Genomic DNA, 26,084 nt, shown 5'->3' on the forward strand with positions numbered 1-26,084 from the left:
ATTGATTTACAAATCACGCTACATAGAAGTAGGCAAAGGCAATTTAGACTACAACTGGCCGCCAATTTCCAGCCCTTATATAGGATCTAGTAGGACTCTGACCCCAAGATCACGTGATACACACACACTGTTTAAGTTACGCTTCACTATTCTGAGTAGGAACTTGTACTTTAATAATTAGTTTAAAAGAACGATAAGGGTAATTGGCTGAACCCTCTGTCATTGTACAATGTCAAATCCGGAGTTGTGTCTTTGTGCTTTAATAATTAGTTTAAAAGAATCATAAAGGTAACGGGGCTGAGAACCCTCCGTCATTGTACAAGGTCAAATCAGGAGTTTTGTGGTCAGATAATTAGTTTAAAAGAATCATAAGGGTAACGGAGCTGAACCCTCCGTCATTGTACGAGGTCAAATCAGAAGTTGTGTCTTCCCTTCGTATGTGTACGTTTCATTTGACCTCGTATGATGATTAAAGAAACGTACACATAGGAAGGGAAGACACAACATCTGATTTGACCTCGTATGATGATTAAAGAAACGTACACATAGGAAGGGAAGACACAACATCTGTTTAATCATCATGTATCGTATAACTCATGAAGTGTGTAAATTAACTGCTTTTACTTAACAACGGGATTATTCTGGATCATTAACTCAAGTAACATTACTGTACACATACGTATGGTTTACGTGACGACGTTTTATAAGTACAAGCTTACCGTAACCTACATTATGTGAATTAATACGTTTACCCACAGGAACATTTACTGTTTAGTATAGTTAGTTCATGGGTGATACAAAGTAGTGAAACCGTTCACACAGACGGTCACTGCAATAATCTTATTGAAAAAGTTCGAAGATATCATGAAGTACTGGGATTAACGTTACTTTGAACCCATTCATACTAATGCGTAAAATGTGTATTTTGAGTATGTGGTCCCATTGTAAGAGCTTTACAGATATCATGAAGTACTGGGATTAACGTTATGTTGAACCCATTCATACTAATGCGTAAAATGTGTATTTTGAGTATGTGGTCCCATTTTAAGAGCTTTACAGATATCAGGAAGTACTGGGATGGAAGACCTTATTAATGTTTCCTGCCAAATTACATAGACCATTGTAACGTCAAATCATTTAAACAGTTTAAACATTGCTAATTCGTTTGTCGAATTACAAACTGCAGACCTACATGTGTTTTTTAATTCTAATAAACAGTATATGTATCCCCCCCAAAAAAAAACTGAATGATGAACGGTAAAACAGAACCGAAATTTAGATGTTAAAAATTTGACCTTAGACAGTGTTTTACGGCGAAAGACTGAAGTTTCCAAAACATTGAATGCTTATAATATATAGCAGGCAATGGCGTTTTTCTTTCTTTCAGTTATTGAGTGTTAACCAGTCAGGAACCAATGTATTTTTACAAATCATGAGTCAGTTGATATGCAGTCTTTTCCACACAGTTACATACACAAACAAACAAAATAAGAACAAATATCGAAAGAGGCTGTAAGCAGAAGATGACTCGCGTTTACTGTTGACAACCATAGTACAAATATCAAAGAAAACTTTGTGGGAAAATGCAGGTGCTTCTATCACATAAATAAGAGTAATTATATTGCCATTAAGTTGTTATTGTATGAAATATTTAACATATATATTATGTCTACGAAAATATATTTACTTTTAGCTTTAAATAAATAAATAGCATAATGTCTTTCGTACATTTATTCAAATTTTACATTAACAGGTTTAAGTTTGGGGTTTTATGACAAAAGTAATGAAATAAAAGGGTTCCATACCTTCGTAAGGCTTAAAAACTACTGATAAAAAACAATAAGATGAGAGAGAATGTTAAGTAAAATAGAGTAAGCCATTATAATCATAAATATATAGCATAAAAACTAAATGTCGATCAGAACTAATGCATGATTTATGTATTGCAGTTGTTCTGAAATTTTTTTTAGTCCACAGATCATATGAGTTTCTTTTTCATTCCGATGAACCACACAATAAATTGAGAAACTTGCTATATTTTAAACACTCTCTTTAATTCCAAGACTGAGCAACGGAGAGCTTAGACATTTTCTACTTCAGATATTCGTCATGTATATGGAGTTAAATATATCTTCTACCTGCTTATATAACTGGATTTTTAAGGTCTCAGAGATTTGGGTTTTTTTTAATGGGATCTTTGACGCAACTTCCTTACCATAATTATATAAGATTTTGCGGACTTCCAATAAACTATCCACAGACCACAGGTTGAACACCTCAAATTGTTTGGCTTCAAGAATTGTTCATCAGTTTTTGTTTTTGTTGTTGTTCTTGTTTTTACGCACTTAAATAACTCGAATGTGGTCGATCGTAATACAGTAGTTAGCTAGCTGGGCTGTGGATCGAAAGATATTTGAGAATCGATATGCTGTTGCACTTTCAGCTCTGAGGGTGTTTTAACTATGGCGTAGTCCACTTTTTGAATTAAAAGTAGTCGACAGGTGCTTCTGACTAGCTGTGCTCCCACTGTTCAAAAGTTTTAATTTAGGGATGGCTAGGCCTGAACCTTAAGGGTCTCTTTTAGTTCATGTGTTGTATAAGGTGGCATTTAGGATGAAAATGCGAAACACGAAACATAACTCTGTGAGACATTCAGTGTTGGGTTGTTGGTTTGAAAACGTGGAAATATAGGTCAAATTTGAAGGCTTCAAAACCTAGTGAAAATACTGTTACCAAAAGTGGGCCACGGACTATCTGTTGCATATCTTCATACGATATAATTTGGAGTCTGTATAGGACTCGGTTCTTGGAAACAAGTAAGGTGTGGGGCCAATACATGTATTGAAAGCCTTCTAAGGTACAAGTGATTTACCACAGAATATAGAAATGTCATTCGTCACATAACATGGTGATAATGTTACACCTAATTCCACAAAAACAACAGTAAAAAAAGATATATTTACGGCTGTTCAACAATGGGAATGTTTATTATGTACGTATATTTTTTTTGCGTTTAAATGCTGAACAGCTTAATGAATTTATAATCATTTAATTTATATTTATGCGTGTCTTGAATTATTTGAAATATATGATATTTGTTTCCATGAGTTTTATTCTGAGACATAATTATATGTGCAGTGAAAAGTGACAAATGTTCGGGCATTTGAGCAACGCTTAAAAAGAGTGTACGTTGTTAAAGTAGTCAAACATTAGTCAAAGTATTAAAGTGAACTTGAAGAAGTGCTTCAATAAATATGTTGTTTTAAAATATTATAATACAAGCCAGTTGCGTAGCTCCACGTAAAAACAACAACTCCTTATTTCTTACCAAAATATCATTTTTAATCGTAAATGTATAAATATTTTAATTTTTATTGTGGAATGTATTATAGTTCAGTGTCGAAGAAAACCGATAAATCAGTAATAATTTGAATTTGTTATCATGCCATCAGAGGGATGCTTATATATACAAACTTGATTTGCTACACGTTTGGTTTCATCGTCGTATGTCCCATGTGCTACTTGGGTTTTAACACAAATATATATTTTTTACACCAGAAATGGATCATTTGAATATAATAGGAACAGTTTTAGTCTCCTTAACTAATACGTACAGTAGTATTTCTAGTTTGAAAAAACTACATATTCTACAGACAGATTACACTGTTTAGTGCTATTCTTTGTTTTATTATAGTTTATACTTCAAATACTGAATGCATGTTATTTATATGCCAAACAAATATGGTCGAATATTGTAAGGAACTATATAATTGTTGTTGAAAATCCTGATGTGGACTTTTTGGTGGCATTCTCACATTGGCAACAGAATATAAAAGTTACTTTATTTCTTCTCTTCCTCTCACTCATATCGTAACTGGACAAAGCATTCATTATACAGTAAACGATACAAATCAAACAGAGTAGTTATAAACGAATACAAGGGCGCTTTGTATTATTCTAGAAAAATCCAAGACGGTTTGTCAGATCTGATCAACACCAATAATATAATGTTCAATGAATCTGTTACATTACCACGAAAAGTTAGAGCACATTGTATTACTTGTAAGACAAAAGAGAATAAACCTAAAATGAAACGAACAAACAACAACTTAAGATTATTGAAAAACATACCCTTTAATTTTAGAGTATGCCACGTAGGCCTGCATATGCGCAAGAAGGCCCATATGTTTCAACACATTTTATACCACCATTGCGCCGCAATAGTTTTTTACCTATTCTAACTAGTATTACCGGAAATTTCAAATCATAACAACTTCAGATTCCAAAGTCATGTAGACTTAGAGAGAGATACTGTATAACACGTGTGCAGTCATTTTCTTGTTTAATTAATCTGCCTATATTTCTTTTTTAGTATCTTGCCTCGATATATAAAACTCAACAAGTCCCAATGGGGTAAATAACTGTTTTCGTATGCTTTATGCATAGTTTTAAGAACAGATTATCTTTTTTTTTTTTTGCAGTCCATGATTCCCCCATGACAGTATTAAAACACTTACCACATCCTGCCTAAGTAGTTTTCTAGTTCCCGGTTTATTCCCGTGTTACATTTAGAGGTTAGGTTTACAAAATTATTAGGGTATGGAAAACTGAAGCTGTAGGGGTTGATAATGAAAGAGTTTTTTATTAAAATATTGTGATGCCAAAGGTCTCTTATGTATCGACCGTTACTATGTGTGTGTGTGTGTGTTTGCGCTTGTATAGTTACAGCTTTTGAAAACCCAAATGGTGCCTTTTTTTTCTGCTTACAGAAACTTCAAACCTCAGATTTAGCGATACCAGCATTAATCTGTGGGTCTTGTATAATTTTTGTTTTCACAATTTACCACTGAATTCACTCGAATCTGACTGCAAGCACGCGTACAAACAACGTAACACACACACACGCAAATGTATGAGAACATTAGAAAAATACAACGGTTTCGAGTAATTTCACTCTCTTCCCTTCCTTCCTGTTCCCATTTCTTACTCTTATGCATCTTATAGCACAGGGTCGGTTTACCGTTTTACAGCGTGAAAGTGAACACAAAGATTTGTTTACTTAAGCCTCTTGGCTGGGTATTAAAATTTTAGCAAGTTGGCATCCTGTGACGCTAGAGTTTTAAAGTTTGTTTATCGTGTTTGGAGAACTTCAGCTTAGATCGTATAGAAATACACGTTTGTTATTTCCTCTGTCTTATGTACACAAGGTACAAGAGTTAAATCATACCAAATATAACCAAATTGTATTATTTCCACCGCTGATGATTTTACATTTGCGGTTAAAATTTTTAAGTAATTTAGAAAACGTAGCCCTAAAAGTACTTGTAAGTTGCAATGCAAAAAAATAGTGAATAAAAGTTAACAATCCAGTTAGTAAGTTATGGTCTAATAAACGTTTTCCAGTTAAATGTTGCTTTCAAAGAACCCTCTATTCTAGTATGCTGCGTAAGTATTTAGGTGCGTACCTCGTAAGTGTTTTGTATATATGTATCCGTATTAACAGTGTGTTTGTGTGACTCGTTTATTCTATTGAACCATCTTCAAGATTTATTGAATGAGTTGTACGCCAGGAAGGTTATGATATAAGTGTGCTGCAGTTTCCTGATATTACATGACTCATCTTTTTCCGCACAAGCAGCGTCAAAGCCTCCTATACACAGCTTGTGAGTGAGTGTTAATCCATTTATCATGCTAAAGGAATGATGTGGAGGTTCTTGTATGTGGTAATAAAACCATTGTAATCCAAAATGTTATATTATAAAATCCTTTCGCGGTTTTGTTTTTATATATAAATCGTCGCATGTAACATACAGTAGCACCTAGGTGTGCATTTTTCCAATAAATTTACAGTAGAATTTTCTATATATAACATTTGTCCACATTCACAGTTCTTTGAAACTAATTGGATGTTGCCATAGCAACCGCCGAGGACCTCTCCATTTTTCATTCCCGCTGTTCGCTTATGCTTTAGGGAAATTCCAAGTTTAGACTTGCAAACTCCTTCGCTAGGTGGTGTTGCCCGCTCATATCTGCCTTCCATTTCTCTTGTGCCTTTGCTTTCTTCCACGTATGTCCATTTGTATGAGTAAGACTTGAGTTCCCGAAGGAACAAAGGCGTAATTAAGGCTATGTTCAATTCGGAAAGGAAGTTTACGCAATGGCGTTTGTTGTGACCATCCTTTTGTGTAGTTAGTTCTATGTTCTGTTCATCGGCTTAGGAACAGAGCATTACATACTTAATAGGTATATCTTTGTATACTCTTTTCTTTTAAATTTTTATGGCACATATGCAAACAAGTGCTGTAATAAAAAAATGTACAGAATGAATTTATTACACAATTTAAGGTTATTTTTCTCTGATTTTATCATTAATACTAGTATGATTGTTTATAATCTACCTATTATTACTTGAACTGGAATCTAACACAGTTAATTATATTCTGACATTATTTTCCTACTTTTATTTGTTTTCGCGATTTGGTTTAATTATGGCCATTTCTCCCCGCATATATAAAATTTCCTGGCCCAAAATTCATTTTATTGTGAGAAATTAGTATTTTTGTGTGTTTCGGGAACCAAACTAATGTTCAATATGTGTAATTAGTTTTCAGTTGTTTGTATACATGTAGGCAAGAGTAAAAGTACTTGATTTTCTTACACTGTTGATTTAGAAGGGTAAAGTGTTTAGTTTTTCGAAATATCTGATTTTTTTTCCATTATATGTGCTTTTAGAGCGCTTAAGGCCTTCCACATATGGGAAATCTTTCTTAATGCAGTACTGTATTGAACTTATTCCGTGTGCTAATGTCAACGCCTTTCACAGACGATGTTGATAAGGGTTGTTTTCGGATTTCGTTAATTGTTTAAGTTCAGGAGTAGGACGATCGCGGCCCAGTGGTTAGCATGCAGTACTCTAGTCTAGATCTTAGATTCCAAAAAATCGCGCTTTACGCTTTGGAGCCGCGAATGTATTATAAGAGTGACGGTCAAATCATACTATTCGGTCTAACAAGAATAACCCAAGACTTGGCGGTAAGCGCACACTACACCAATGGTTGTCCAAAGTGAAAGTAGAGAGAGCTTAATTTGAACTTAGTTTTGTTAGAATTTTGCGCAAACATACCCGAGAGCTATCTGAGTTAGCAGTAGAGGAGGAGGCAGCTGGTAAATGCGCTCTAAGAAGGATGACGTTATATGTTTCTGTAAATATAATATCTAGAACAAATATATCTCGAGAACGGATGCAGAATTCCAAAGCATTTCTGTTACATATACACACCATCCGACGTTCTATACTCATATCGTATTCAACGTTTTTTGTTTGATAAATAAACATCGATTTTAATTTGTTTATTCTTGTATTTTGTTTCCTTTTTGTCCTTAAGGCCTGGCAATAACCAGTTGGTTAGAGAGCTAGACTCGCAATCTGCGTGTTCGAATCTCTGTTCCACCAAACATGCTCGTCCTTTCAGCCGTGGGGGCGTTATAAAGTGACATTCAATCCCACCATTCATTGGTAAAAGAGTAGCCCAAGAGTTGGCGGTGGGTGGTGATGAGTAGCTGCCTTCCTTCTAGTCTTTCACTGCTAAATTAGTGGCGGCTAGCGCAGATAGCCCTCGTGTAGCTTTCAGCGAAATTCACAACAAATCAAACAAATACCTTTTTCCAACTCAGTCAAGCCAGGTTTTCGCTTTTATCTCATGATACATATTATGGTCATTCGTCCTGCTATTTGTGATTACTACTCGATAGGTACATCAACGACAACTGAAAATACTATAGAGTAAAGTAATACGGTGAAGTTTTGGTATCGATAAGATTTTGTTTCCGATTTTTGACAGGTGTACTTCTCTGTGTTTTTTATACTCTTGCGTAGCATAAGTTTTGTACATTGATAAAACTTTGAAATGGTGTTTTCAGACAAAGGATTTTTGTACAAGGGGAGAAGTTTCGGGAGTTTGACGCTGAGTGTACACTGCAATTCAAGCGAGTAGCGAAGCTTAGAAGTCCTCTGCTGGACGTAGATCTTTTGCTGATTCTAGCCTCAGATTCACGAAGAAACACTGCAGGCTGGAAACCCCAAAGGTTACTGAACATGTTCTACCCCAGAACATTACCCTTGCCTTACAGAAGGAACATGTTCTACCCTAGAACATTACAATTGGCTCACAGAAGGCACGGATGATTGATGGTCAAAGTAGTGAATTTTGGGCTAGAAGTCCTGATAGTTAAGTGGAGAGTTCTGTATAAAACACCAAGACCGTCGCCAATAAAGACATTCCAATCTCAACACTGGTCATTGTCACTTATGACTAACTAAAGGAAACTGAAGGTGTCGTAGGTTGGAACTATCTCACTGCCAGGTGGTGAAGATAATAACCTGTTGAGCAGGCTAGTGCTTTTTCAAGATCAAATGCATGCTGCTAGGAGCTCTTTGGTCATGGATAACTCTGGGGTCATTCAGAGTTGGAAGACATCCTTGTTATCACATCGTTCTTCTACTCAGGATCAGGAATAAAAGGTTCATCTGAATGTAGACACTAACCATATCCTGTGGGTCTGACACAGTGGGTGTCTGAAACTGGTGTTGCCCAAGACACTTTTAGAGATGTCTTGTTTCTATAACTGTGGGTCCCTGTGAGTGATGTGAAGCAGATTTCTCCTCTGGTATTCCAGGGTGCAGTCATGGAAAAACGTTGAGAGCTTCTTTAAAAACTTTAGGCAAGTCACTGCTTAGAACGTTGGACTCAAGAGCAGATGATAAAATGCCTGATGTTGAGTTTTGACAGTTCATTACACTTGGAAAAGAATAGCACAGTGATTGGGATACTATCACAGCTTAGTTGTACTGACATTTTGACCCATTGGAGAACTATGATATCCATCAGACTGAGTTAAAAGCTTGTAAGAGAGGCCTCTAAGAAAATTTCGAAGTATATCCAGATGATTTGCATTGCCTGCATGAAAAGGCATATCCCATAATGGTACTAGCAGATCATAAGGATGTTCATGTGTAAGTTCAAGGAGACCGCTAAGCAAAATGATGAGGCGTCATTTGGATGTTGGTGACATCTACTCCCTAATGGATATAATAGGTTCGAAGTGACAACTTTGAGAATTGTTTTGATTCATCAATTGGTTATTCTCGCTATTAAGGATATTTTGTCACAGACATTACCATTTAGTAAACATTACCTTCTATTTTCTGTCTTTTATATAACTAATTAAAAACTAAGTCGTGACTGAATTACTGAATCAACAAGCTCAAAAGTGCATATTTCCCAGTAAAGTTCTTATATCAGTTGATTCTGAATTGAAAACAAAAGTAAGCTGATAATTTTGTAAGCTCTACTAAAAGAAAATTTCAAGGAAGCAGTGCATATGTTTTCCAACAAGTTTAAATATAGTTAATTGGAGAATTGAGTTTCAAACAAGTTCACTGTTGTCCATTTATTTGCAGTAGAATTGAAGGTAGGTTGTCATCCTGATTACCTTTTGCATGGGTGTTCTAGTTTAGCTGAGCCAGAGAATAAAGTTAAGCCAAATATATTTTTGTTAGTTTGTAACTGTAAATTTCTTTAAGAAATGTTTGAAGAACGAGCTTTGTTTGATTCTACAGTATGCAAGTTTTCAAAATCACAAAAATAATGAAACACTATTGTGAACTGTGAAGAAATATTTCGAAAATCAATAGATGAAATTGGACCATTACGAAACGTATGCGCGTAGATATATATGCTAAATTTGTTGTACACAATGCTCGTGAAAGCGTCTTTATAATTGATTTTCTGTACTACCAATGCAGCATGTTTGTGTTAAGCCTGACATCTGTAACTGTTAACGACCAATGAGCACTGCACTTTTCTTTGATCCTGTTTTTAATTCTGAACAAAGTTTTTTAATTTGAAGCTACTGCGAAAAATGGCACAAAGTGGAGCTTATGAGAAACAAGAACCAAATAGTTTTATTTAGGTTTATGAGATGTTGATTCAACAGTTCCCCAGTTTATAAAGTAAAGGAGTTATTGCTTCTGAAGTTCCACATTTTGTTTGTACTCAGTTCCCTCTTATTCACTAGTTGTAACAGTCTTTTTGATTGTTGTATCAACAAGCTGAACATTGAAGTCTTCTTGAGATTACTAAAATCTGAGGTGAAAGCAAGGGCGGAACTGACAATGCTATAAGTTGTAGTAATAAAGATAGTTAGTAAATTTTGTTTAAATAATTCACAAATGAAATTCCGAAAATTTCTGTGTAAAACTGTAAATGTGAGCTTATGATGGCAATCAATAGTAAACAGGTCATATAATTATCGTATTCAAATAAGGAAGGCTGCTTTGGTTTTCAAATTCACATGTGAGTTTAACATTTGTATGTTTTGGATTTAGGTAGTCGGGAAAAGGGTAAGCCTGAACACGATTTCGGAGCATTAAAAATGTATCGTCAACATAGCGTGTGTAAAAGAAAGGTTTGAAATCAGACAACGAGCCATGTTTTTCTCTTGATGTATAAAGAATCCTGATGTATAAAGAAGAGGGTGTCAGGGAACTAAATATCCACAGCTAGACCGTAAATTTAATCCAAGTTCCTCCATTAAACTGAAAATCGGATTATATTTATGCGAATTCTTAGAGGTTGTTAAAGATCAATATAAGGAAGTCACTAACAGTCTCTGTGTTTTGGAAAATTGAAACAGTGACTTCGTCTGTTGTTTCATTCAGTGATACTATCAATCCTAGTGCAGAGAAGTTCATGATCAAACTTGAAATTTTTGTTAAAGTTTAAGAATTCGAAGCTGTTATTATTGAGAGCGTACTCTTCAAAATTGAACTCAGTGAGAAAAGTGTTTAAAAAAACACTTGTCATATTAGACGTACAATTTCTAAGTTGGAGACAATACATTTTTGTGATGTACTTTCTTTGTGTGTTTGGGTAAACCATACATATGATGCCATCTTTTGTTAAGACCAATATAATTGAATAATCTATTTTCGTATGTGTAGATTGGATTGGACCAAAATATGATTTTTTAAACTTACTTGTATAATTTAAAATGCCATACATTTTGTTGATGTCAGACTTATTCCAAATAATAACTCTACTTTGTTTGTCTGGACATGTGACGAATATGTCCTTTTATTGTAACTCCAGCAAAGCAGAAATCTGTTCCCGAGACAGAATGTAAGGGTTAAATTTAGAATTGTACCTTGAAAAGTAATATAAAACTAAACTGTAAACACGAGCTTGGAAGTTACACATAGGTATAGCACTTCTCATTGACTTGTTGAAGTGAAATCTCAAGCAAATAATTTTTTTTTAAGTTTCATTGGTGGTAAAGCAAATTTCACACTATTTGCACGAGCGTTTTTAAGTGTCAGGAAGGCTAAAATCAGAAGTGTTTAATGATAACGTCATCCAGGTGGTTGAAAGAACAATAACTAAATCTACGCTAGCAGGAAACGTGATTTTATTTTTCAGATATTTTGTCTGGTACGACTGAGTTTGTTGTTAAGGAAGAAGCTTCATAATGGGCTATTTCTTTTATGCCCACCACGGGTTTTGAAACCTGGTTTTTAGCGTTATAAGTCTTGAGACTTACCGATTTTCCATTGTGGAGCTGTGCGTGCGCGATTAAGCAGTTATAAAATGATGTTTCTCATAGTGGTTTATTACATGTAATTCAAAGTAAAGTATAACTTGTTTTAGGTTGAGAATAAAGAGTTTAATTTATCATCGATGTTTTCTGTTAATTTGTTTTTTATTTCATTTTTGAATCAACAAAATTCCAATTGTACCTCTGTTAATGCTTTTCAATAACTGGACTGAACTGACTGAATTTCAGAATTTTAGATATGAAATTTGCACATACATTAGATGGAGTGTTATAAGTTTAGAATACGATTATACAATTTATAATTAGTTTTGATATGTATCGATCTAGCGTGTCTGGGCGACACATTAAGGAAAACGCGATGTATATTGAGTTTTAGATTGAATAGTGAATGATAAATTATCTCATGTAGCGAGTAGAAGTTAAGGATGCTATTCTCATCAACGTGAATTAAACATTATTGATGAATATTTACTGATTAAAATACCTTATATAGTTCTGTGTATTATTTACACAATATCGATTTCATTATTTCTATTAAAAGTTTATATATTTACCTTTCCTTGTGCTTTTGTTGTTTAGAGTGAAAGTGTATTTGATCTTTTACACACCCAGACAGATATGTTTAATATTAATAGTATCTTGTATGGACAATCTCTCCTCTATCTTATTTATAGACAGTTCTTATTTTGAACAGCACAAGATTTGAAGACCATATGAGTTGTGTGTATATCAACTAAACTGCACGTGTCCCTTTTACTTACAACTGACTTGTTTTGCTAGAAATGTAAGAATTATGGTTTAGGGACCTTGTTATGTACGTTTTCTAAAAACGAACTGCTCAGCCAGGCATGATTCAGTGATTAGTGTATGCTGGACTGTCGATCCGTGATTCTTGCCCCATTACAGAAACAAAAAACAAAGAAAACTAATCCCATACTTTAGGGTTATGGGTGCGTTATAAGATTGACAGTCAAAATCCACTTTTCGATCAGAGTAATCCACGGTGAGTGGTTCAAAATTATGGACGGCTAGCGTAAATGGCCGTCGAGGAGGTTTGCTCGAAATTCAATAAACAAACTAATGCAGAGCAAAACTGTCAGATACGTATTTGGCAAATTAGATATTGGGGAATTTTTATCATATAAACTTTATATATATATCTGAGACATTTGTGCAAAGTGGAATACGTGTAATAATTGCAATGGATGGCTATTTCATAGCTATAATGAACAACAGAAACTAGTTTATCATAATCTGTACTTACTGGAATAGAAATAAGTGAAATGTAATAATGCACTTGATAAAAAAAAAGGAAAAAGAAGACTTTTACGTCAATTAATTAGGCCATATTAACGTTATATGGGTCTCAGTTTTTCACACTTAGCTTTGTGAGTTCTGCTGAAATAAGGAAATTAGGTTACTTGGTCAGAATTAATCAGATGGAGGGATATCAAATGAAACACAACGAAACTAAAAAAAACAAAAAAAAACGATTTTATAAGATAAAGATTCTTCACTCACTTGTACGGCATAGATTGGCACTGTACAAACCGCTGGTACTGGATACGTACGTATTCTGTTTCCGTGCTGTTTTTATATTTTGTTTGGTAATAACCCTTTCCTTACCTTGAATATATCGGTCTGAAAAGATTCACTGTCTAAACACGTAATTCGTGGAGACTAATAATGCTTAATCATAGACATTTCCACAAATTTGGTAATTAACTAAGTTACACATTTATGCATATTCTATACACGTATATTATTTATTGTATAATCACTAACATAAAACATTACAGAAATGTAGAAAATGTTAAAATTACGAAACATATATATATATATACATGTAGACATGCAGAGCTGTGTGTAGCGCCGCTATGTTTCTAAGAGCGACTAGTGGATTGACGCTACATTTGAAAATTCATAACGATTGCAAGTAGCGTCGCTCCATTTTTCGTCAATGCAAAGCTCTACTCGCTACGTTTTTAATAGAAAATGTAAATTATAATCACTTGTATGTTGTATACAATTATATTTTGTATAATTATATAGTTTGTATGTATATAATTATATACGTATATATATATATATATATATAATTATTATATGTATATTGTTTCGGAGTTAATTAGGCTCGCTTATGCTACCCCACATATTTAGCTGATTCGATCTGCAGTGATGGCTATCCGTCACGTAATGCTACGCATGGGGAGTGGGGGTGGGGAATAAGAATCACGATTTTTTATTTATTCTTTCAGCATATATATATATGAATTTTTTTTATTCATTTCACAATTTCACACTATTTTGCCTCCGTGGAAAAATTTCTGCGGGCGCCCATGATACCACGTAAAGTATATATAAAGCGTTCTTTGTATTTGCTTATATTATTGTTATATTTAGTATTAATTTAAAAGGTTTATTATTTTTTTATGTAAAACTTTATTTTAGAAGTACTGTTAAATGTTTTATTAAATTCCTAAGCTGGTCAATTCAAGCAGAAACTTTTCTTGGTTAATACGTTTCAATTGATAATACAAGATATTCATATGAACCAGCTAGTTTATATTTCATGTCTGGTAATTAGTTAAAATCCCAGACATATATATATATATATATTATTATAGATCATGATATATATAACATATTATATATATATATATATATAATTATATTTACAATGCATTTTGCTTACGAAAAACAGTCAAACGTATTATGTGATGCAGTTTCTGTCGTGAACTTATTATATCATTTATCATTATTACTGTCGTCATATTCATTTATTTTTTGACGTTGTGTTCTTTAAGTATTATCACTGAATGTACCGAAGGCTGTATGGTTGTCAGCTGCTTTCCTATTATCGTTCACAAATATAGATAGGTTGTTCTGAGAAGTCTGTATTTTGATATTGTAGCAATAGAGTACTATCATTTACCAATTAATTTCTGTTTTTCATCCCTAAATTATCCATTGACAAAAACAAATTATCATGAAAAATAGTTTCAAAAGTAGCGGTAGCGCTGCACTGAAGGTGTATTTATATAAATACACACACATAACTGTGCATGCTACCTCATAATTATAATGCATTGAAGGTGTATTTATATAAATACACAAACATAACTGTGCGTGCTACCTGATAATTATAATAAAGGTAAATATACCTAAACATCGCATATTACTAGTACGACATGTTGCAATGCCAACGCTATTTCTCTTGTATGCCTTGGCAAGTGTACTAGCGAGTAAACTAACATTAACACTTTACAATTTATATTAACGAACGCTAACAACAGATGGCAGTCGTGCATCGCTGATATTACTTTTTTCTTTCTCAGAAAACTGGCAACATTTGGACAGAGTGACAAATACGAACGTCTATTTAATAGCTTTAAATGATTTACGAACATTTGTTGTTCCCATATTGAGCTTACTAGTATTACGGCGAATAGACGTTATTATTATAAAAACTATCTAAATAACTTGTTCAGTTATAATGCCAGAATTGTTTTTATTCTAGTCATTGCCACAAATGATCATTCCTCCAGTGGTACAATAATTTAATATTCCTCGAAAATATGGCCTGTTTCGTCATTTCAAATATTCCGATGTGAATTCGGTGTTTGTGAGTCACAACATACAAATATTTTACCCTAGCTTATCATAAAAGTTTATTTTTTTCACATTGCAATACCATAGTTATTATAAAATTTTCTATACATTCCCACAGTTCTGTGATAGTTTGGTTAAAGAAATCAGCTGTGTTTACGCTACATACTGGGAGTTTTTTTTTTTTTGCTAAATAATCTTTGAGCTAGAGATTGACATTGTATAAAAATTATCAATATGTAGTTTCATGATTGATAGAAACACTGTATGTTGTATCCTTTTTAAATATATTTTGATAACATTTCGTACTAAAAACGTGCAGCTGGACTTTTCTATTTGAATTTACGAAGCATAATAAAATATTCACACTTCAGGTGTAGGTTCTTTGGTGGCTCAGTGGTAAGCATCAGGGCTTAAAACGCTAATATTCAAAGTTCGATCCCTGGAATGTGGTCATTGCATAATAGCATATTGTGTTTATGCTTAACAACGAAACAAATTCTGAAACAAACACTTTAGGTGTTTTGACAAATATATATATATAAATATAATGAATTTCCATTTCGTACGTGACAAACTAAACTATTTCTTGATAAAAAATATCAAATTACAAAAAAAAACAGTTTTTATATAACGTTTAACACATAACTTAACACAATAATTTTTACCGCGTTGATTTATTGTCTCCAGATTTATTGATATCTACGTAAGTTCACTTTTTCTAGGGATAAACTACGGGTTGCGCAACCTGACCTCATGGGCTCCATGGAGCAATATTAGATGTGGCTCTTAAGTTCTTAACTGTTCAGCCACTTATGCATGTTTGGTATATATCATAATGATACCAGTGTTTTAAGAGTATTGCATAACTCATAAATATTTGTGTCAAAACGTAGCTTTTACAGTAATTTTTTACTACACACACACACATGGATATACATATCTCTGTGTGTGTGTGTGTGTGTGAAACATGTATATACATATGTGTGTGTGTGTGATACATGTATATACATATGTGTGTGTGTGTGATACATGTATATACATATGTGTGTGTGTGTGTAATACATGTATATACATATGTGTGTGTGTGTGATACATGTATATACATATGTGTGTGTGTGTGATACATGTATATACATATGTGTGTGTGTGTGTGATACATGTATATACATATGTGTGTGTAGAGAGAGAGTATATGAAAACATGTTCTGTTAGAATATCAAATGTTTTTTTCTTTTTTAAATGTAAGAGAAATTTAATATTAAATACCCTGCACGTAGAAATTGAATGTGATGACTGCAGTCAGCATATCTATTTGTTTTCAGATGAACTGAAGATCCAAGTCTATCTTAGGCGTGGTTTCTTCATAAAAAACAACTTAATTTCTAAGTGCCACATTCAGCCCTGGTGTTGATGGCATTTGTCTACAAAGAAGTTTAAAAGTGACCCTTGATGAATAACATATATTATATCCATAGGCTTCTACAGTTAAATAACTGTTTAAATTTTGTTAAAATATTTGAAAATTTAATTGCTCCATAACTGTCGTGAACAGCAAAAACACAAATCACCAAAATTCACTTTACTCACAATTCACGAAGGCAATAAATTATCACTTGATGGTTTTCATTGTGAACTGATACTATCTATTCCTTAGTTTTGTTCAACATTTTATTTCAAACTGTTTCAGCAAGAACGAATTTGTTTAATTTCTCAAACTTTGCAAGCAATTTTCCAAGAAGAATGTAAAACTTCCACCCAAGTAACAGATTTAGTACAATTTTCAAATTTTCTTCAGTGAATCTTGCTTTAATATTAAATACATGTTCAATTAGTCCTCACCCATCATCCCATTACTTTATGTCCCCACTGGATCAGCGGTAAATATACAAACATACTCTAAAATCCGAGGTTCGATTCACGGTGATGGACAGAGTGCAGATAACCTATTGTATAGTTTTGTACTAAAAAACAAACAATTACACCATTGAGTATAGATAGAACAATCATGCATTAACTTCTGTCGTATGTAACAAAAGCGACTTCATTTTGATTATCAGTTTTCGTAGAAAGTCTGCAGTTTCGTATAAAAAGTAACTGGGCATGTACGTAATTATGAGAAAATATTATATATTTCATATCTTACCTGCCATCTAATGCTATTCGAAATTAGGAGCATGTTAACATTGTAGTGAAACTTGACATTTTTTAAATGCACATCGTGTCTTTCAAGCACCCTATACTACTGTAAACAAAATAAAAATAGTAAAAAATCAAAATCTTTGAACAAATATGTCGGAACTCCTCTTTAGTAATTATAATACATGTAATTCTACTCTATTTTTATCAAGATGGCCCGCTCCTATAGGTTGAAGTGTCGCAGTTTTAATTGCTTACAAAATGAACTTAATTTAAGTTAGTATTTGTATTTACTGATTTAATGTGGTCCATGATGTTTTCTTTTGCGCTATTCTTTGATGACAAGGAAAGTTTCCACGATTCTTACAAGTGCGTCCAGAGTTATAAAAATTGGGAAAGCTTCAAATTATCTGAATAATAATAATATAAAATGGACATGATAATCCAAGATTTTTTACATCTTATAAGGTATTCCATATCATAGACTATAAAATCCTCACTTTCAAAGGTTCATACATATTCTGTAAAGGTTATAGTTTGAGTTTGTTGAGTGAGAATTTGTTTGCTTTCCGCGAACTTATGCAGTTTTGGAGCTAGCCAGGACCAAACTTAGTATTCGGACTCGGGTGATTCGGAGAGTGTCCTTATCTATATGGAATAGTCCTCGTACCAAGTGGGGACCAAGAAGCGTCCAGAAGGTCTCTTAGGCATGATGGAGTGTGAAGGTAGGTGTTCAAGGTCGCTGAACCCAAATCCGGCATGAAATATTTTATTCCTGGCACTCCTCGGGATCCCAGGGTCACTGTGTTTGAAACTGTGCTCATATCCCGACTTACAAGCTAGCAAATCTAGCACGTTCTCACATATTTTGGGCAGGTGGCCTAACTTTTTATTTATTTTTCTTTTGGATAAGTTTCTCCTTATGGTAGCTATAAAAGTAACTGGGCAAAATGGAGGCAGTTCAACTAAACAACAGAGGAAAAGTTCGTAAGGTATAAGCATAATGACGATAATAATAATTAAAAAAATGAAGGAATACCACCTGACAGAGTTATCTTATGCTTGTCAGTAATCATTTCAATTAAGATGTAAATGCCCTTAATTAATGGGGAATTTTTCATCTTATGAAAATCTCAGTTTGATCATTATACGAGTCAAGTCTTATAAAGAATTCACCCTTTGAAGGGAATCAAAAGGTCCAATCTTTACAACAGAGATGATCCCCACACCACTACACTCCTTCGCTGTTTGTACTGTCAGAACAATACAAGCAGGGTCAAGTGTCTCAGTTGTCTTAAGAACTTAAAACAGTGAAACTTGGCTATAGAAGAACATCACACGCTTCGGCCCCCCAGTGGCACAGCGGTATGTCTGCGGATTTGCAACACTAGAATCCGGGTTTCGATACCCGTAGTGGGCAGAGCACAGACATCCCATTGTGTAGCTTTGTGCTTAATTACAAACAAACACACACTTCGAGTCTTTCATGATAATTGTCCATAGTTTGCACTCCAAGCACCATTAAAATAATCTCTGTCATGTTTATGTTAAAAGGTGTGTTTTATTGCATTGCAAATTTTTTGAAATGTGTCTTACAACAAGTGGTTACAGTAGTCGATTACACAGGCCTGCGAATTTATATAAAAGTTGTTTTGGTTTTAATAACGGATTTTCTATAATTCAGCTACGCAGATTTTCTATCACGTAAGGATTTTTTACAAATCGGGAAGGAAAAACTCTTACTTTGATCAAATTATTATTTCGTTTACCACAATGAAATTTTTTATTATTATTACGTTTGTTAACAAAAATACAAACAAACTGAAGAAAGGGAAGAACATTGATGTCAAACGAACATGCATCCTCATTCATCCTGATTTTGTGTGTGTGTGTGAAATCTACGTCTTTTAGTCTCAAAACCACGTGTTGTGGTCTTTCTTTTATGTATTGATTTATGACGTTTTGTGAAAAGTCTGTACGTGATGGAGAAAAATTGTCTTTTCACTCAGTCAGAGTCAAGATCACGTGGTGTCTACAGTCCCCCTCCCCCCGTGGGTGTGTCAGCAGTAAGTCTGAGGGCTTAAAACGCTGAAAATAAGGTTTCGATACTCGCAGTGAGCACATCACAAATAGCCCATTGTGTAGTTTTGTGCTTAGCAAGAAACAAACTTATGACAGACGTACTCCTTTTTTGATTACCACTTTTAACAAACTTTGGTGACAAATGCTATTGAACTTTCAGTCAAGGAAATGGTTTTTACATCGATAGTTTGAACTAGACTGAAAATCAGAAAAATTCTTATCTTGCCCATTTTTGTGCAGGTTAAAAGTGTTATGAATACATTTCTGCATTTATAAAGCTCAAGCTCTCACCTGTCACATCACAGGATCAGTATTCAGAAAAAAAAAACAAATAAGTTTGAGTGTTTGAACTTGTATATGCGGTTGATTGAAGAACCCTAGTGTAAAACTCGTGGGACATATTTTGATGTCTTAAATAACCCATATAACATAAATCGGATTATTTATATCTTCTACGGACTGACGGCAATTGTGTCATAAGAAATATTTCAATAATCTAATTTCGGCCTTTTTTGTATGCGAAACCGTTTTCGCAGAGAGAAATTCAGAGGATTTCATATGAAATGTATATAAGTCATAGATTGCATACAGCAGTTATTTCAACTCAGTGCTTCAAAAGTGTGTTGTAAGTAAGTGTATTTTATGAATCTCTAACATCCAATACGGGCTTGACTCGCAGTCGTTTTTCTTAATGCATTTTGATTGGCTTTAGTCGTGACTATCAGCTGAAAAAACCTTACAGTTAGTTTAAAATACATTTTTCAAAATTTGAGAGTAAACAAATTTGTTTAAAACTTCTCTAGATTTGTGTTCTTTTCTTGAAACTCCTGTTGCTAATAAATATACATTATTTAAGCACGCTTTAAATTCCATGTGTGCCGCAGACATTATAATCTCCAATTATTTTTCACTCACTGCTTGGGTATGATATATACGAGTTAAATAATTCAATAATATTAGTATGGTTATCATTACAAAGGACTGTATCGTATTTGTAGGTCAAAATTATTAACAGTCTCACTAGTAATGATTTAGTGATTAGCCTGGGGTATAGATTAATATTGTATACACTCTTGTAAGCCATTAATGTGAATAAGGATGTACGTCATACAAAACTAGTATCAAACCTTTAAAAAAATGATTAGGATTTCCACTCCCCATTTCCTGAGAAACGAATGTTAGAGACAGCTATACTAAAGTAAACGAGACATTTGGAAGACTGGTGTTCTGAAACGAAAAAAGGCTTCGAATGTAAGATAATAGCTTTTTTAAAATCTTTCTCGTGCATAAGGACATAAAAGGAGAGTATGTGAAATTTCGAATAAGCCTGCTGTTATTGTTGACTTATTTTGTAGTAGAACTAGTGTAATAAAAGAAGCCATGAGCCTTCTAAAGAAAAACGATTCGTTTGACTCCGAGGGTGAGAGAAGTTTCCTGGGAATATTAATTTGGTGATAACGAATTTTAGTTTAACCAGTAAAATTTTCTGAAAAAAACATATTTTCATGTCAGTGTAGATAACGTTACAGAATTATCTTTTTAAGTAAATATGTCTCCTCATGGACAAGAAGAGTGAATATATATTGAATAGATTTCGAATAATTTATAAGAAGTTCCAAACAATAACATGAATTTTGCAAGTCGTTGAATTTAGAACATTTAAGCTTGATTAGCAATGTAATTTCCGAGCGAAAAGTATTTATTTACCAAACGTACTTGGTATATGAAATGTCTTACTGTTTTGTGACAAAGTAAGCGTTTAACCCAAAGTATTAACCGAACATTTTTAGTGTTTAATCTATTTTTGTTGTCAACATAAAATTTTGGATCAGAGTGCTTATTGTTTGTCAGATTTATTTAATATCCGATGGATCTTTCTTTCGTTATCAATACAAATACTTTTTTAAAGTATAACATACATTTGTTTTGGTGTATCGTTTATGATGCCTCTTATCAGGTTTTAGACACTAAGTAATGATGTTTTATTCATCTTGTTAATATATATCATGGTCTTATAGCTTTTTTGTTATGATAGAGAACAAAACATTTTGGTGTGATTATTGAATGCCAACAGCAATATTGTGGTAATGATCAAACTATGGTAGTATGCATATTGCGAATATGCACGCTTCTCTACCCCTTCCCCAATCCCTTGATGTTTAAAACTGTTTCATAATTTAACAGAATAGTAAATACTTTACAAATGAACTATAATTCGGTTCATAAAATCATGCCACCACTCAGTACCGGCAGAAATTTTCTTCTGCATTAACTGAAATGTTAAAATGTTATTTGTTTCATAGCGCTTTGATTTTATGTTTTTGATCAGTTTTATTTAGATTTGTTTAGCTATACCATTGTGTCAAACTTGTTTATTAGTTCTAACTCGAAAAATAGCATCTATACTTAGTCATTTTGCTGGCAAAGGCGCTTAAAATAAGCATTACTAGGCTACTATCTGTTAAAACTGGACGTAGCCTCGTGGTTAACATGTCAGGCTGCGTAACGAAAAAGATCAGCGCTGAAGCCTTGATATGCTGCTGAACACACTCCGCACTTTATAACCGTGACAATTAGTGCCATTATTTATGGGCGGCTGGTGTTTTTGACTGATTACCACCCACCTTTTCAACCGTTCTAAAATAGGGATGACTATGCATGAACTTAGTTGCTTCTAAATGGAGCTTTTAGTCTAAGTGTTGCATAAGGTGAACGGTTAAGATTGAAAATACCGACTCCGATTACAAATCTGTTTCAACTGATTCCATGACATTTGCCCTTTTATCCCCTTTATTGAACTTCTGCTGTATAGTTTCTATGTACGCTATCAAACTTCACACAATTATTTCGGTTAGTGTCGCTGTAAGTGTATCACATCAGCTTCATCTGACTATTTCTTCCTCGATAAATTTTCCTTTGAGTTTCAGGTTCTAAAAGTGTTTAGACACTTGGGCTCTGATGTGATGAGTAAACGCATGCATTTTAGGACATTGTTTTTATTTCAACACAGAAAGTTTACATTTGACGACTGTATAGCTATAACCAATAGAATTAAGGCTCAAATGTTGCCCAAGAAAGTTTTTCTGTGTGAAGTTTCTCGGTCTGTTTATTCAGAAGATTTTTGTACTCTTCCTTTTATAGATATCTTTGTCTGTTGTTAAGCGCAAAGTTACACAATTGGTTATTTGTGCTTATTTGCCACATTGTTTTTCCATAGAATATCGTCAAACTTTATTAATTTTTGTTTATTTAGTGATTTATGTATTAATCCTTTTATTAAATGATTAGCAGACTTGTGTGAAAGAATTGGATTAGTGTGGTTTAAAATGGTTGTACAGAGGAAAAGGTTTATTTTGAAGAAATTCGCGAAAGCTACCTGAGGGCTATGTACACTAGCCGTCCCTAACTTTTAAGTTATATACTTGGGTGGAATGCAGCTAGTCAACGTCACTCACCACAAACTTTTGGACTACTCTTTCATTAACGAATAATGGAACTGACTGTCACATTATAACTCTTCCTCAGCTGAAAAGGTGGACACGTTCGGCGACGGGTTTCGATCCTATGAACTGCAGATTGGGAATCGAGCGTCTTAACCACCAGGCCATGCCCAGAGGATATATATATATATATATATACATTTATTTATACATATTGGTATATGTTCTTTGACTGTGTATGGGAGTAAGTTAATAGAAATTAGATTTACGTTAATTTTTATTTGCCTTTCTTAACATTACTTGTTCAGAGTTTGTATTTTTTGTCAAGTTTGGTGTTTTTGCACATTCTATTTGGCTATATGTTCTCTTCTAAAGTGACACAGTATCCTGGTTACATAAGTACTTATGAATTGTACAAGTACGTGAATTGAAATATAGGGTCTAAAACCAAATATTGATTTATACTAGCTAGTATATAGACTATAATTATTTTTTATTTTCATCTGTCTCTTATTATTACAATTTTATTGTAAAGAATATTTGGCATTGTTAGCTTAGAATACGTATTTAGTACTAACCGAAATCACCTAAACTGGTCGAACCTTGTGGAATATTATTGGGTTTACGGCCGAAAATATCGTTGATAGAGGCGGTACCCAACTGATGAAACAATGTATTTTAATCTTTATGAGCAGAAACGCAAAAAAAAGTATATTTTAATTAGCTTTACTGATGACAAGGTAAACAAATAATGTCGCTCTAAACACATAGGTTACTTGAATCGGATGTTGTTATTATTGTTAAATATAAGCACAATCAAATTTTACACAGACTTGTCTGTTATGTCTTTATTTTTGAAGGAAGGTTTAAGGAGTTGCACCTGCATAATGAGACGTTAATCAGTTAAATTTGCCTTTTCTTTTCCAGTATCACCACTACGACATTCAGAGAAAATCTGTTATGTATTGTAGAAGTTTTATTATTTTATAAAACAGAAAAGTACACGTTTTCCCTTTATACATTCAGTGGTGCGTCAGGCATGATTATGTATTCATTAAAAACTTCTACGTGATGAAAACAAGCTTGATATTAATGCGTTTTAAGCTGGGTTAGTTTTTATAATTTTCTAACTTGAATAAATTTAACACTAAAATTGTTAACGTCCGGAAAGTATTGATGTGTTGTTAACAATTAAAAAGTCAAATTTTACGAATTATCGAAGTTTGTGAATAAAACATGAACGTTGTTAATGCCCGAAAAGTGTTTATGCATTGTTAACAGTTACAGTCAAATATTCCGAATTATTGAAGTTGGGTTTGTTTGTGTTTGCCACTTAAATATAATCCTATATGATCTACCGCTTCTAATATATTCTGTCAATTGTAAAATATAAATGGTACTAGTAACTGTCTTAAACATTTTCAGTCATTATAAAGTTTTATAAAATTATTTGAATTCTGCTAACCATATACTGCTTATTCCATTTAATGTTAATGTTTGCTTCTAAATATTGGTAATCTTATCCAGTAGTGTTAGACGGATGTTTCTTTCCACACTCGCATGTGATATTTGTTTCTTTATGAACGTTGCTATTTAGCATGTGGTTCAGCTAAATAGTAACGTTCATAAACATTTTACCATTTTCTACTCATTTTCAAGTATCGTATAGTTAGGTTTCTGATGTTAGAATATTTGAATGATATTCCTATTACTTGAAGGACCTCCACAAAAAGCCGTCTGTGGGTATTATTAAAAGGACGATATGTGCTACTTGCTTTAACCTAACTCTAAAAAAAAGAAAGAAATTATTTGTCTTTGTTATTCTTATTATTAAATAAATTGCAGCATTTGTTGTTGTTTTCTTCAAAGAAATATTTGATATGAATTTTGGGTATTTTGGTTTGCCACTTTACGAAATTAGCCAGAAACTAAAAAAACTTATTGTGTGCTTATTGGGAAACATATAGTGATTTAAAAAAATTTTCCGAACTCAATTAATTCATATCATTAGTTTTCTTTCGGAAAGCAATGGACGTGGTATATAAATCGATATTTCTAAAACGAGTAAGGCCAGTGAAAAGCCAGTTTAGTGTTTTAATGAGATTGGAAACTATTGGCAACAACATTTCATAAAATTAATTATATTATGTACGCATTATATAATATGTTTATAAAAGAAAAGAAAAACTATAGCTAAAAAAACAAATAAAACAACGATCCTGGTATTGAAACATCAAATATTAACAAATTATTAACTTGTTTATCGTTCATTTCTTGATATTCTAACAACTTATAAATTGAAAACAAATTAAAAGATATATTTTTCGAACATGAGTGTACCCTTGATTCGTTTCGTACATGGTGGAGTACCCTTGCCTTTTTTTTTTGTACATGACAATACTTTTGATTCCTTTCGTACATGGTGGAGTACCCTTGCCTTTTTTTTGTACATGACAATACTTTTGATTCCTTTCACACGTGATAAAGTACCCTTGCCCTTATTTTTGTACATGACAATACTTTTTATTCCTTTCGTACATGATGGAGTACCCTTGCCTTTTTTTTGTACATGACAATACTTTTGATTCCTTTCGTACATGGTGGAGTACCCTTGCCTTGTTTTTTGTACATGATCGTTTTTTGACACCTATCATACTCAATGATGCTCTTGACTTTCTCCATTTCTAATTTGACGAGTAGTGAATGCTTAACTTTGATCTGTTATAAAGCCGCCACCACGTACTAACTATCTTATACAAAATGAGTCGCATGTATGATTAACCGAACAATTTCATTTTTCCGATTTCCAATCAACGTTAGATAATAGGTTAATTACAGACAGTTCAATATAGCTAGGTATTTCAAATTCTAAACTAATATTACCATCTAACAGATTTGAATGATTTACTGGTTTGTTGAAAAGCACAATGTAATACCACCCACACTTTTGGAAATCGTAAACATTTTTCCTGTCATTTAATGCGAAATAACTATGCAAAACTGTACAATAATAGTAGGTTATAATAGGTAATAATATAATATTATATTATTAGGTCGTCAAGAAATTAATGTCGCGTTTTAGAACACTTTCATTAACCACCCTCAAAAAACTTACATCGCGTATAATAGTTAAACGAACCGCCTAAACGTCACGTTAGTGCTGCCGATATAATGTGTGAAAGTTAGTATATTCTAATCCAG

At 33.3% G+C, this 26,084-nt stretch overlaps 1 protein-coding gene across 3 annotated transcripts in view; it reads left to right on the forward strand.

Moving 5' to 3' along the window:
* LOC106461816 (otopetrin-2-like) overlaps window positions 1-26,084 on the forward strand; it is a 59,806-nt gene that overhangs the window by 8,009 nt on the left and 25,713 nt on the right. Inside the window, exon 1 of one of the 3 annotated variants that reach the window (XM_022388894.1) lies at window positions 20,616-20,694. The exons of 1 other annotated variant lie outside the window; for it this stretch is intronic. The gene's annotated coding sequence lies outside the window, so the exon portion shown is untranslated. Of the gene's footprint in view, window positions 1-20,615; window positions 20,695-20,797; window positions 20,864-26,084 lie in introns of those variants that run through there. One more of the 3 variants, XM_022388895.1, reaches the window with a different exon arrangement.

This window comes from Limulus polyphemus, unplaced genomic scaffold (assembly GCF_000517525.1).
Source record: "Limulus polyphemus unplaced genomic scaffold, Limulus_polyphemus-2.1.2 Scaffold1037, whole genome shotgun sequence".
NCBI lineage: Eukaryota > Metazoa > Arthropoda > Merostomata > Xiphosura > Limulidae > Limulus > Limulus polyphemus.